Below are 11,554 nucleotides of genomic sequence, written 5' to 3' on the forward strand. Positions count from 1 at the left end.
AACTCAGCATGACTTACTGTAATATAATCACGTTGATCAAGTGTCATTATATTATACTAATTCATGCTTCAGTTCCCAACACTACTTCAAAACATTCAAATTTTAAACTTGAAGGTTTCAGAATTTAGAAACTAAAATAGTTTCTTTTATGATGTAATACAGATAGCGCGAAGAGATGAATGATTTCAGATAAGAATGCTTATGAAAATATCTTCAGAAATATCGAAGATATTTATAATAAAAGATACGATGATATCTTAGAATTTCTAATATCGAAGAATGATGAAGAAGATTTGTTCGTAACGGATTTTGAGTTAGTAGCAAGGTATTCGTTAATGACTTCAACAGATACTGAATCATTTGTATTCTTTGAAGGCAGGTTTAGCCTTTGTGATTTATCCACAGCCCTCCTTCATACTTTGCTCAATCCGTTTTCCAGTTTCAAACCTTTTTTTTTTTTCTCAGCTTTACCACCATACTATTCTTTATCATCAAACTTTTGACTGTTAAGGTCGTTTACAGTTTTTGCTGCTTCATCAGCATTGTTCCAATTTCAGAGAACTAGTTTCATAGTTTGGGGTGTTTTTCGGAAACTTCACATTCGAAGTATGTAATTCGGGGAGGTAGACGTTATATGTACACATATAACTATTGGCGGAGACGTGCTGCAAGATTTCAAAATACTGATTGCAAATTCCCGATGGTTGGAACGGCAACTATTGTTACAAGATGTGGATGAGTACATGATAGGGTTTCAATGTATATATAGTGATTTCCGGAGAGATTCAAATAGCAGAGTGACGGAGTCGCTGTTACATTTACTGCTAATATGGTGGAACATAAAAGGTTCCCCAGTAACAAAAACGTATATGCCACAGTTATAAGTCTGAAAGGTCGCCGTTGACTAGTTGAATGGGTGATAATACTGGATACTTTTAAAAAGGAATTGCAAGGTTATTTTCAGTAATAATAATGCCGAAGGATTTATCACATATACGTGTTAAAGTTTTACTTAGGTTTCGAGAGCTTTCCAGAAATATGATTATAAGTACAAATCTTTCTTCTCGTAGATATCGTGTAGTTGGTTTGTCTTCTCGTTTGTTCATTAGTTGAAGTGTTTCCAAGAATTTCGATGGGTTTGAACGCAAAATATAATCATATGATGTTCTAGTACTGTTCTGAATTCAAAGCATGGGTTTCGAAGCATGGTTTTGAAAGATGTAGGAATCTAAGAGTGATGTTTTTCGTTTAATCTTGACTTGGATTCTGATCTATCGAAATCAGAATATGAAATTGAATGAAAATGGTTATTCTGCGATGAACAGATACGTATATCTATAGGTTTGAGCAGTATAGTTAATGATTGCTGAATCAGAATTGAAGAATGTATAGTGTAACATATTAATGTGGAATTTATATATTTCTAGGGTATTACCTACCCGTTAAAATATTCTCATCATTAACAGTTTGTACAAAAGGATTTTCAATTACAATCTTTATGAAAATATATGTATGTATATTTCCTTCAGATGTAATATAGATTTAATGAGTTATTAAACTCATTTGATTTTCGGTTGGAACTAGAAACGAATAATCTCTTCTATATTAAAGATTACATAATCGTCGCAGGATATTTCTCCAATGAAGTTATGAATCAATACTTCATCGTTTATGGTTATTAGTATTCTTCGGTGCCTACGGTGCATATGAGGTTGATACTCGTGGAACAGATTGTGAGGTTGAGGTTTCCGGTGCGGATGTTGTTGTTGGTGATACTGGTACTGTTGTTGGTTGTGCTGCTGGTACTGATGGTGCTACCGGTGCTGCCTGTGATGCCTACAAATTGTGCATCATATTCTCCAAAGCCACAACTCGAGCGCGAAGCTCGTTAACTTCTTCTATTATTCCGGGATGATTGGCGGTTGGTACGAGAGGATGAATAAAGTTTAAAATTCTGGTTATCATATAATCGTTGCGAGATATCCTGGAAATGAGGGTGAAGATAGTGTTTCGAATGGGTTCGCCGGTAAGTGCCTCAGGTTCCTCACCAAGAGGTGAATTCGGTTGGTGGAAAGGATCGCCTTCCTCTTGTCTCCATTGATTAAGTTGATTACGAACCCATCCCCAATTCATCCAGAATTGGTGATGACTGATTGGTTGATTCATTCCGATTACACTGCTTTCTGAACTCAGGTGGAAATTCATATCGGAATCCGAAGAACTCGAATTACTTGTAGAATTCATCTTACACGGTTAGATAAAGAATTTTCGATGTGAAATGATTTTCGGATATCGGATGATATTCTAATTACATAGAATACCTTTATATAGTACAAAGGTTCTGCAAATTACGGAGAAACTTTCGGAAACTGTCAAATAAAGGTAACAGTAATAGATACGCTAAGATATTCATTTTGTCTATACACTAGTCATGCAATTCATGCAATAAGGTGTGTCTAGACTACAATTGATAAGCAGGTAGTTTTCCACACAAGGAATGATAAGCAGGTAATTTCTAACAAGAAATTATAAGCAACAACTTTTATCATGCAGACATGGTCGAAGTCCAGACTCACTAATGTATCCTAACAATAACTGGTTAGACACACTAATACAATTTCTGGTTCGCTAAGACCAACGCTCTGATACCAACTGTGACGATCGCTCCAAATCCATATGGACGAACACGTCATTCATTGATTTCATTGCGAGGTATTTGACCTCTATGTGATACATTTTGTAACATTGTATTCGTTTGAAAAGGTATTTCATAAATGAATATATAAATTTCAGGTTTTTAACATCTGATGATTCCTACGTATAGACAATCACCATTTTAATGGTTTACGATAATACATCTGTTGACAATACAGTCAAAATAAGATACATGGTAATGGTTTGGTGAATGCAAGTTTCTTGTATATAACATGTATGACTCCAAGCACATATCTTGTATCACGTATAAGCAAACAGCGGAAGACTTCTAGAAACCTGAGAATAAACATGCTTCAAGTGTCAACACAAAGGTTGGTGAGTTCATAGTTTTAATATTACACATAATCCGTATATCGATGTGGATTACAAAAGTTTAGTTGTTTTATTCAAAACGTTTATCAATAGGTTTTACATAAAAGGTGGATCACAAGATTTCAGTTGTTTCATCCGAAACGTTTATCAATTGGTTCTACAAAGTTGAGCACCCTGGTAACTAAACTTTAATGTTTATATAAATTGTACCCTTTGTATAATCGTCTTAATAATACACGCAAACCAACATGTACGCTTCTCAAATAGCATACGTCCGTTAAAAGGCTAGCGCTCTAGCTCGGACGGGGATATCAAGCCCTATGGATCCATATACTACTACTCGCGCCCACCAGTTCTTATAACCGGCAGTTACTAGTTACCAAAGCTCAGGGATTTTCGGTTCAAACTCAGTGTAGAATTTAGTATGTACTTGTATCCATTGTGTTTAAAATAAAGTGCATGTATTCTCAGCCCAAAAATATAGATTGCAAAAGCAATTAAAAAGGGAGCAAATGAAACTCACACATATAAATATTGTAAATCAGTTAATAAAGCATTTGCATGTATTCTCAGCCCAAAAATGTAGAGAGTAAAAGGGATCATATGAAACTCACGCATATAAATCTAGTATTTTCAGTATTTATAAACAGTCGCATGTATTCTCAGCCCAAAAATATATTGAGTAAAAGGGATCATATGAAACTCACTGTTTAATATTGATATACAATATTGCAGGAAAGCACGTAGACGCATCGGAGATGATAAACACGAGGTTTGATTCACAAAAAATACCCCCGAACATTACCCATAACCTCCTTGGCAATAACCCATAATTTCCTTAGCTCTAGCTTGCTCGAAAACTCATTTTGAAAATTACTTGGACAGCACTCCTTCATAATATTTGATGTACATTATTATTTTTGTATCGCAAAAATAATAACACTAATAATAAAAAAAATAATAAGATTAATAATAATAATAATAATAATAATAATAATATAAATAATAAATAAAATAAATACGGAGTAATATGTATGTGTGTGTTTTTTTTTTCTTTCTTTACTCGGCAGAAAATGTTGCAATTTATAGAACCTGGCCTGAAATCTGGAGTCATGCGACTCGCATGGAAATGGCCTTCTGGCCATGCGACTCGCATGAGGACCAGGGACAGCTCACATTATTTTGGCTCCTAGCTTGTCGACATAATTAAATAATATATATATAATATATAATTTAAATTAATTAATTATATATTATATTTTATTCCCGTGCATAGTTGATTTGTAATTTTTGTTCCGATAAGTCGTACGTTGTTACTTGACTTATGTCCCGGTTCCGGTTTCTCGAATGTCCTTTCGTACGCTGAGAAAACTTGCATTTTACATTTCGTGACTTGTACCTTTGTTAAAATATAGCCTTAAATTATTCCTAAACTATACCACTCAAAGTATATCTTAAACTTTCGAGTATTTTGGTCATTTACTTCTATAAATCATCGTCTCACTGTAGCAATTCACTGTAGCAAAGTCAATTTTACTGTAGCAAATAGTGATTTTCGAAAACACTGTAGCATTTTGGGTACTGTAGCAATTTGAAAATACTTTATCAAATTAGTGTTTTACTGGTTCATCTTAAACGTTTTAGTTAACTTATCTAAATATCAATCAAATCAATAATCGAATGTTACTATCGTTTACTAAATAACTTGAAATCATATATATTTAATTAGATATATAAACCAATAAGTTTAATGTACGGTATTATGCAATTAAAACTTTGTTACGTTTTCAAGTTATAGTATATATATGTATCTATTTACATATAATTGTTCGCGAATCGTTGAGAGAATCGAAGGGTACTTGAATAGTTCAAAAATTTTGAGATTCAGTTTTACAGACTTTGTTTATCGTGTCGAAATCATTAATCCTTTAAAGATTAAGTTTAAATTTAGTCGCAAATTTTCGGGTCATTACAGTATTTCAAGACGATATTGCTTGAGGACAAGCAACGCTCAAGTGTGGGAATATTTGATAATGCTAAAAACGAACATATATTTCATAGCATTATTCCTCAAGAAAGACAAGCTTTTAGTTGCAATTGTTCTATTTACAAGTGATATTCGTTTAAATAATAAAAGGTGAAGACAAAAGACAGATTCGACGAATTAAAGACGCAAACGACCAAAAAGCTCAAAAGTACAAAATACAATCAAAGAGGTTCCAATTATTGATAAGAAACGTCTCGAAATTACAAGAGTACAAGATTCAAAACGCAAAGTACAAGATATTAAATTGTACGCAAGGACGTTCGAAAATCCGGAACCGGGACATGAGTCAACTCTCAACGCTCGACGCAACGGACTAAAAATTACAAGTCAACTATGCACATAAATATAATATAATATTTAAATAATTCTTATAATTATTTAATATATTATATTTATTTATAAAACCGTCGGTAAACAAAGAGCCAAACTTGTGTGAGCTGTAAAAGCAAACTCCGCGACTCGCGGAGTTTGAAGGCAAAATGGGTCGCGAGTCGCGGAGCCCCAATTTCTGAAACTCCCTATAAAAGCAACCGAATTCTGATCGCAAAACCATCCTTTTTCTTCTTCTCTCGTAAACGTATTATATATATATATTATAATTTTAATTTTAATTTTAATTTTAATTCTAATAATAAGGGTATGTTAGCGAATGTTGTAAGGGTGTAAGTCGAAATTCTGTCCGTGTAACGCTACGCTATTTTTAATCATTGTAAGTTATGTTCAACCTTTTTACATTAATGTCTCGTAGCTAAGTTATTATTATTCTTATTTAATCCGAAGTAATCATGATGTTGGGCTAATTACTGAAATTGGGTAATTGGGCTTTGTACCATAATTGGGGTTTGGACAAAAGAACGACACTTGTGGAAATTAGACTATGGGCTATTAATGGGTTTTATATTAACTAAACAATACCTTGTTAATTTAATATACAAACTTATAATTCGACGTATTTATATATAACCACATACGCTTGACTGGGTACGGTGGGCGGGATATCTATAAATACCAATAATTATTCATTTTACCGGACACGGAACTGGATTAATAGTTAATAGACTTGTTGAAACAGGGGTGAATTACATTCAAGGGTAATTGGTGTAATTGTTAACAAAGTAGTAAAACCTTGGTTTACACGCAGTCGATAACCTGGTGTATTCATTAAACAAAGTATTAAAACCTTGTTACAATTCGAATCCCCAATTAGTTGGAATATTTGACTTCGGGAATAAGAATAATTTGACGAAGGCTTTCGCTCTTTATATTTATGACTGATGGACTATTATGGACAAATCCGTATGGACATATTAAATAATCCAGGATAAAGGACAATTAACCCATGGGCATAAAACTAAAATCAACACGTCAAACATCATGATTACGGAAGTTTAAATAAGCATAATTCTTTTATTTCATATTTAATTTCCTTTATTTTATATTTAATTGCACTTCTAATTATCGCATTTTTATTGTTATTGTATTTAATTGCACTTTTAATTATCGTACTTTTTAATTATCGCAAGTTTATTTTATCGCACTTTTATTATTCGCAATTTCATTATCGTTATTTACTTTACGCTTTAATTTAAGTCTTGTATTTATTTTTAATATTTTACATTTGGTTTTAACTGCGACTAAAGTTTTAAAATCGACAAACCGGTCATTAAACGGTAAAAACCCCCCTTTATAATAATAATATTACTTATATATATATTTGTATTTTTATAAAAGTAAACTAATATAGCGTTAAGCTTTGTTTAAAAAAGATTCCCTGTGGAACGAACCGGACTTACTAAAAACTACACTACTGTATGATTAGGTACACTGCCTATAAGTGTTGTAGCAAGGTTTAAGTATATCCATTCTCTAAATAAATAAATATCTTGTGTAAAATTGTATCGTATTTAATAGTATTTCTTGTAAAAATTAATAGCTATTTCGTATACCCCGCTGCAAACATCACCGACACTTGTGGACATTGGACTATGAACTATTAATAGATGGGGGGTGTTGTCTAATCGAATGACAACTCATTAGAATCTGTCGAACATATCTTCAAATTAGTTAATCTAATAATTATTAAATGATTATGCATGTCCTATTTTGTGATGTTTATACGACATCTTTTACGATCATTTAATTAATTATTCGAGTTGGGTAATTGATTATTCAAACTGATCAAGTGGGTAAATTAATGTTCATATCTTATTAAAATAGGGGTGGATTACATACAAGGGTAATTGGTGTAATTGTTAACAAAGTATTAAAACCTTGGATTATACGCAGTCGATAACCTGGTGTAATCATTAAACAAAGTATTAAAACCTTGTTACAGTTCGAATCCCTAATTAGTTGGAATATTTGACTTCGGGAATAAGGTTAATTTGACGAGCATTTTATAATTATGACTGATGGACTATTATGGACAAAAACCAGATAGGTATCAAATAAATCCAGGACAAAGGACAATTAACCCAGATAAATAAATTAAAATCAAAAAGTCAAACATCATGATTACGGAAGTTTAAATAAGCATAATACTTTTATTTCATATTTCATCGTACCTTTATTTACTATCATTTTAATTACCTCAATTTACTTTATCGCAATTTAAATTCTGTCATTTATATTATCGTCATTTATCTTTACGCTTTATTTAAAATACTAAACGGTAAAACCCCCTTTTTATAATAATAATAATATTACTTATATATATATTTATACAATTATAGTTTAAAATATATATAGCGTTAAACTCAGCTAGGTCCCTGTGGAACGAACCGGACTTACTAAAAACTACACTACTTTACGATTAGGTACACTGCCTATAAGTGTTGTAGCAAGATTTAGGTATATCCACTCTATAAATAAATAAATAACTTGTGTAAAATTGCATCGTATTTAATAGTATTTCGCAATAAAAATATAACTATTTCGTACCCCTCTGCTTTAACATCAAGTATTTTTAGCGCCGCTGCCAGGGAAGCACAACGCTGAAAGCGAAACGCTATATATAAAAAAAAAAGTATTCGGGCTACACTGTATCAGCCCAACATTTGATCTGGAATTCAGGCCCATGCGACCGCATGGAATGGATGACTAAAACTCATGCGACCGCATGAGGATGTCTGACACGCCTGATCTGATTCTGGTACTGCATTAATTACGGAGTATTATTAATTATTATTATTATTATTAAACCCTAATTAGGGTTAATTATTATATTAATTAGTTTTTGTTTTATTTATTTTGTATTTTTAAGTTATAATTAGTTTTATTAATATATAAAAAGTAATACTTTTATAAAATAAATAATATAAAAATAATATTTTTATAACTTTAAGCTTATTTTATATTTTGTATCTTTTTATTAGTTAAAGCGTAATTTTATAATTTTTCGTTCGTAATTAGTTTTAATCTAGTATTTTGCCGTAGTTTATTTATATTTCTAGATTTTTAGGCTTTGCCGTAAAATCCCTTAAGTGCTTTTTCTTTAGATTAAGATTTAGGCGCTTTAGAATTTTGCGACGCCGTTTATATATTTTAGTGCCTTTTAAGTTATTGCCATTTTGGATACAGATTTCCTTTTAAGCTTTAATACCTTTAGGCGCAACTTTTTAATATTTAGTTTTTAGACTTTTAAGTTTCGATGCGCTACTTTCTTATTATTATTTTTCGACGCTTATTTTTCAACGTTTTTCGACGCGCTCTTTTTATTTCTTATTTCTCGACGCTCTAGCTTTTAGGACATAGAATTTTCTATTTCTTCTCTAAAATTTCAAAACAAAAAATTATTTTAAGCGGTTAAATTCATAGACATCCAAAATTTTCTGGTTTGTAGTAATAGTTGGATTTGTTAGTGGCGAGTTGTGAGCTTCCGATTTAAAGGGTCCTGGCTACCTGCTGCATCTATTGGCTATTCGAAACGTGGGCAAAATCAGAAAAGTCTTTTAATTTGATAACATATATAATTTTTATTTTTATAACTAATAGGATATTCAGTGAATGCACCGAGCAAAACGTTCACCACCTTTCATACGTTCACCACCTGTAACTCGATCAAGACATCTAGCCAATATTGTCGCCGTTGATTTTTCTTTAGAATCATCATCAAGTCGACCAAGTACTCCAATTCAAATTTTTGATAATCCATTTTTTGAACCCGACCTCACAATTGAGAATCCAGAGGATATTCAGGGACAATTCAGAGATCCTGAACCACTAATCATTCCTCCGGAACCACAAATTACTCATCCAGAGATTGTCGAGGAAGAAACCATTAAATCAGAATCCTTTAGTGATTCAGATTCAACAAATTCAATCATGGAGAATCTGGAACCTCTAAGTATGGAAGACCGAATGAGAGATAAACGCACTGGCCAAGGTCACGCCATTATTAAGCCAGACATTAATGCGCCAGATTATGAAACCAAGGGACAAATCCTACACATGGTAACTAATCAATGCCAATATAGTGGTACGCCGAAGGAAGATCCAAACGAACATCTTCGAACCTTTAATAGGATCTGTACTCTATTTAAAATCCGAGAAGTGGAGGATGAACAAATCTATCTCATGTTATTTCCCTGGACTTTAAAGGGAGAAGCCAAAGATTGGTTAGAATCGTTACCTGAAGGGGCGATTGATACATGGGATGTCTTAGTTGAAAATTTTCTTAAACAATTCTTTCCGGCATCTAAAGCCGTGAGACTTTAAGGAGAAATTGTTACGTTCACGCAAAAGCCAAATGAAACTCTATATGAGGCGTGGAAAAGATTTGGAAAATTGTTAAGAGGATGTCCGCAGAATGGTTTAGACACTTATCAAATAATACAAATATTCTACCAAGGATGCGACATTGCAACACGAAAAGACATTGACATAACAGCTGGTGGTTCCATTATGAAGAAAACCGCAATTGAAGCTTACAAAATTATTGATAACACAGCATCCCACTCACATGAGTGGCATCAAGAAAAAGATATCTTTCGTTCATCTAAAGCGGCTAGAGCCAATTCTAGCCATGACTTTGATTCCGTTTTCGCAAAAATAGATGCTTTCGAAAGACGAATGGAAAAGATGACTAAAGATATTCACGCAAGACGAATCAGTTGTGAGCAATGCGGTGGACCACACTTAACGAAAGATTGTCACATTGAGCAAACGATGGAACAACATGAGAATGTTTCCTATATGAACCAAAGGCCGAGTAATAATTATCAAAATAATTATCAACCACCAAGGCTAAACTTCGATCGAAATCAATACATTCTTTACAATCCAAATGGACCGAACAATAACTCGTACAACCAACAAGGTCCGAATAACCAACCAACTCAAAACAACACTTTCAATCAACAAAGACCTAGCTTGTATAAACCACCACAACAAACCGAAGAGAAAAGGCCAAATCTGAAAGAAATGATGGCAAAGCTAATGGAATCTCAAACAAAATTTATTACATCTCAAACCCAAACAAATGAGAGGTTTGATCAGTCATTAAGAACTCAACAAGCTTCCATTTTGAATCTAGAAAAACACGTAGGTACTCTTGCTAGCATGATGAGTGAGAGGGAAGAAGGAAAGCTACCGAGTAATACTGAAGTAAATCCTCGAAATGAGAATGTTAATATGGTGTCAACAAATTCTGAAAAACCATCATCAGAAGCTGGGAAGGTTTTAGATGTGAGTAACAATGAAGAAGTTACACCATTACCACCACCCGAGTATGTAAAGCTAGTGGTGGCACCATAAAGACCACCCATCCCGTTTCCAAGAAAAGAAGTTGAGTATGAGCAAGTAATAGGTAATAAAGTTTGTGATACCTCTGGAAAGAAGAAGAAGAATAAGAAAGTGCAAGAAACAAAAACCGTAAAAGTAAACCCGGTGAAGACAGTTCCACCAAAACCTCCACCCAGGGTGGGTGATCCAGGTGAATTTATTGTTCCTTGTCTACTTAGTGATTGTGTCATGTATGATGCACTAGCAGATTTAGGTGCGAGTGTGAGTGTTATGCCTCTTTCATTATATAAGAGATTAGGAGTATGTGAGTTAAGTCCAACAGAAATGAGTGTTCGACTCTTTGATCAAACCATTCGGCACCCAGCTGGAATTGCTGACAACCTACCCATTCAAGTAGGTAATTTAACCTTTCTAGTCGAATTTATTGTCATTGACATAGAAGAGGACTCAAACATTCCTCTAATTTTAGGTCGACCATTCTTAGCATCCACCAGGGCGTTATTTGATGTAAGAGATGGTAGAATGACACTTAGTAATGATGAAAAATTGATCACCTTTGTAAGTCGAAAGTCTAAATCTTCACCAACCAAAACCGTTGAACCAACAAAAATGATTGGTAAGAACCATGTTGTTTTACCAACTCCAACGGTAGTGCTTAACAATAATAAAACGCCTAAGTGTGGAGAAGATGAAGTAACACCTAATGATGACTTGATAACAAAGAACCCCGTTATTGAT

The sequence above is a fragment of the Rutidosis leptorrhynchoides genome, chromosome 7, assembly GCF_046630445.1.
Source record: "Rutidosis leptorrhynchoides isolate AG116_Rl617_1_P2 chromosome 7, CSIRO_AGI_Rlap_v1, whole genome shotgun sequence".
Classification (NCBI taxonomy): Eukaryota; Viridiplantae; Streptophyta; class Magnoliopsida; order Asterales; family Asteraceae; genus Rutidosis; species Rutidosis leptorrhynchoides.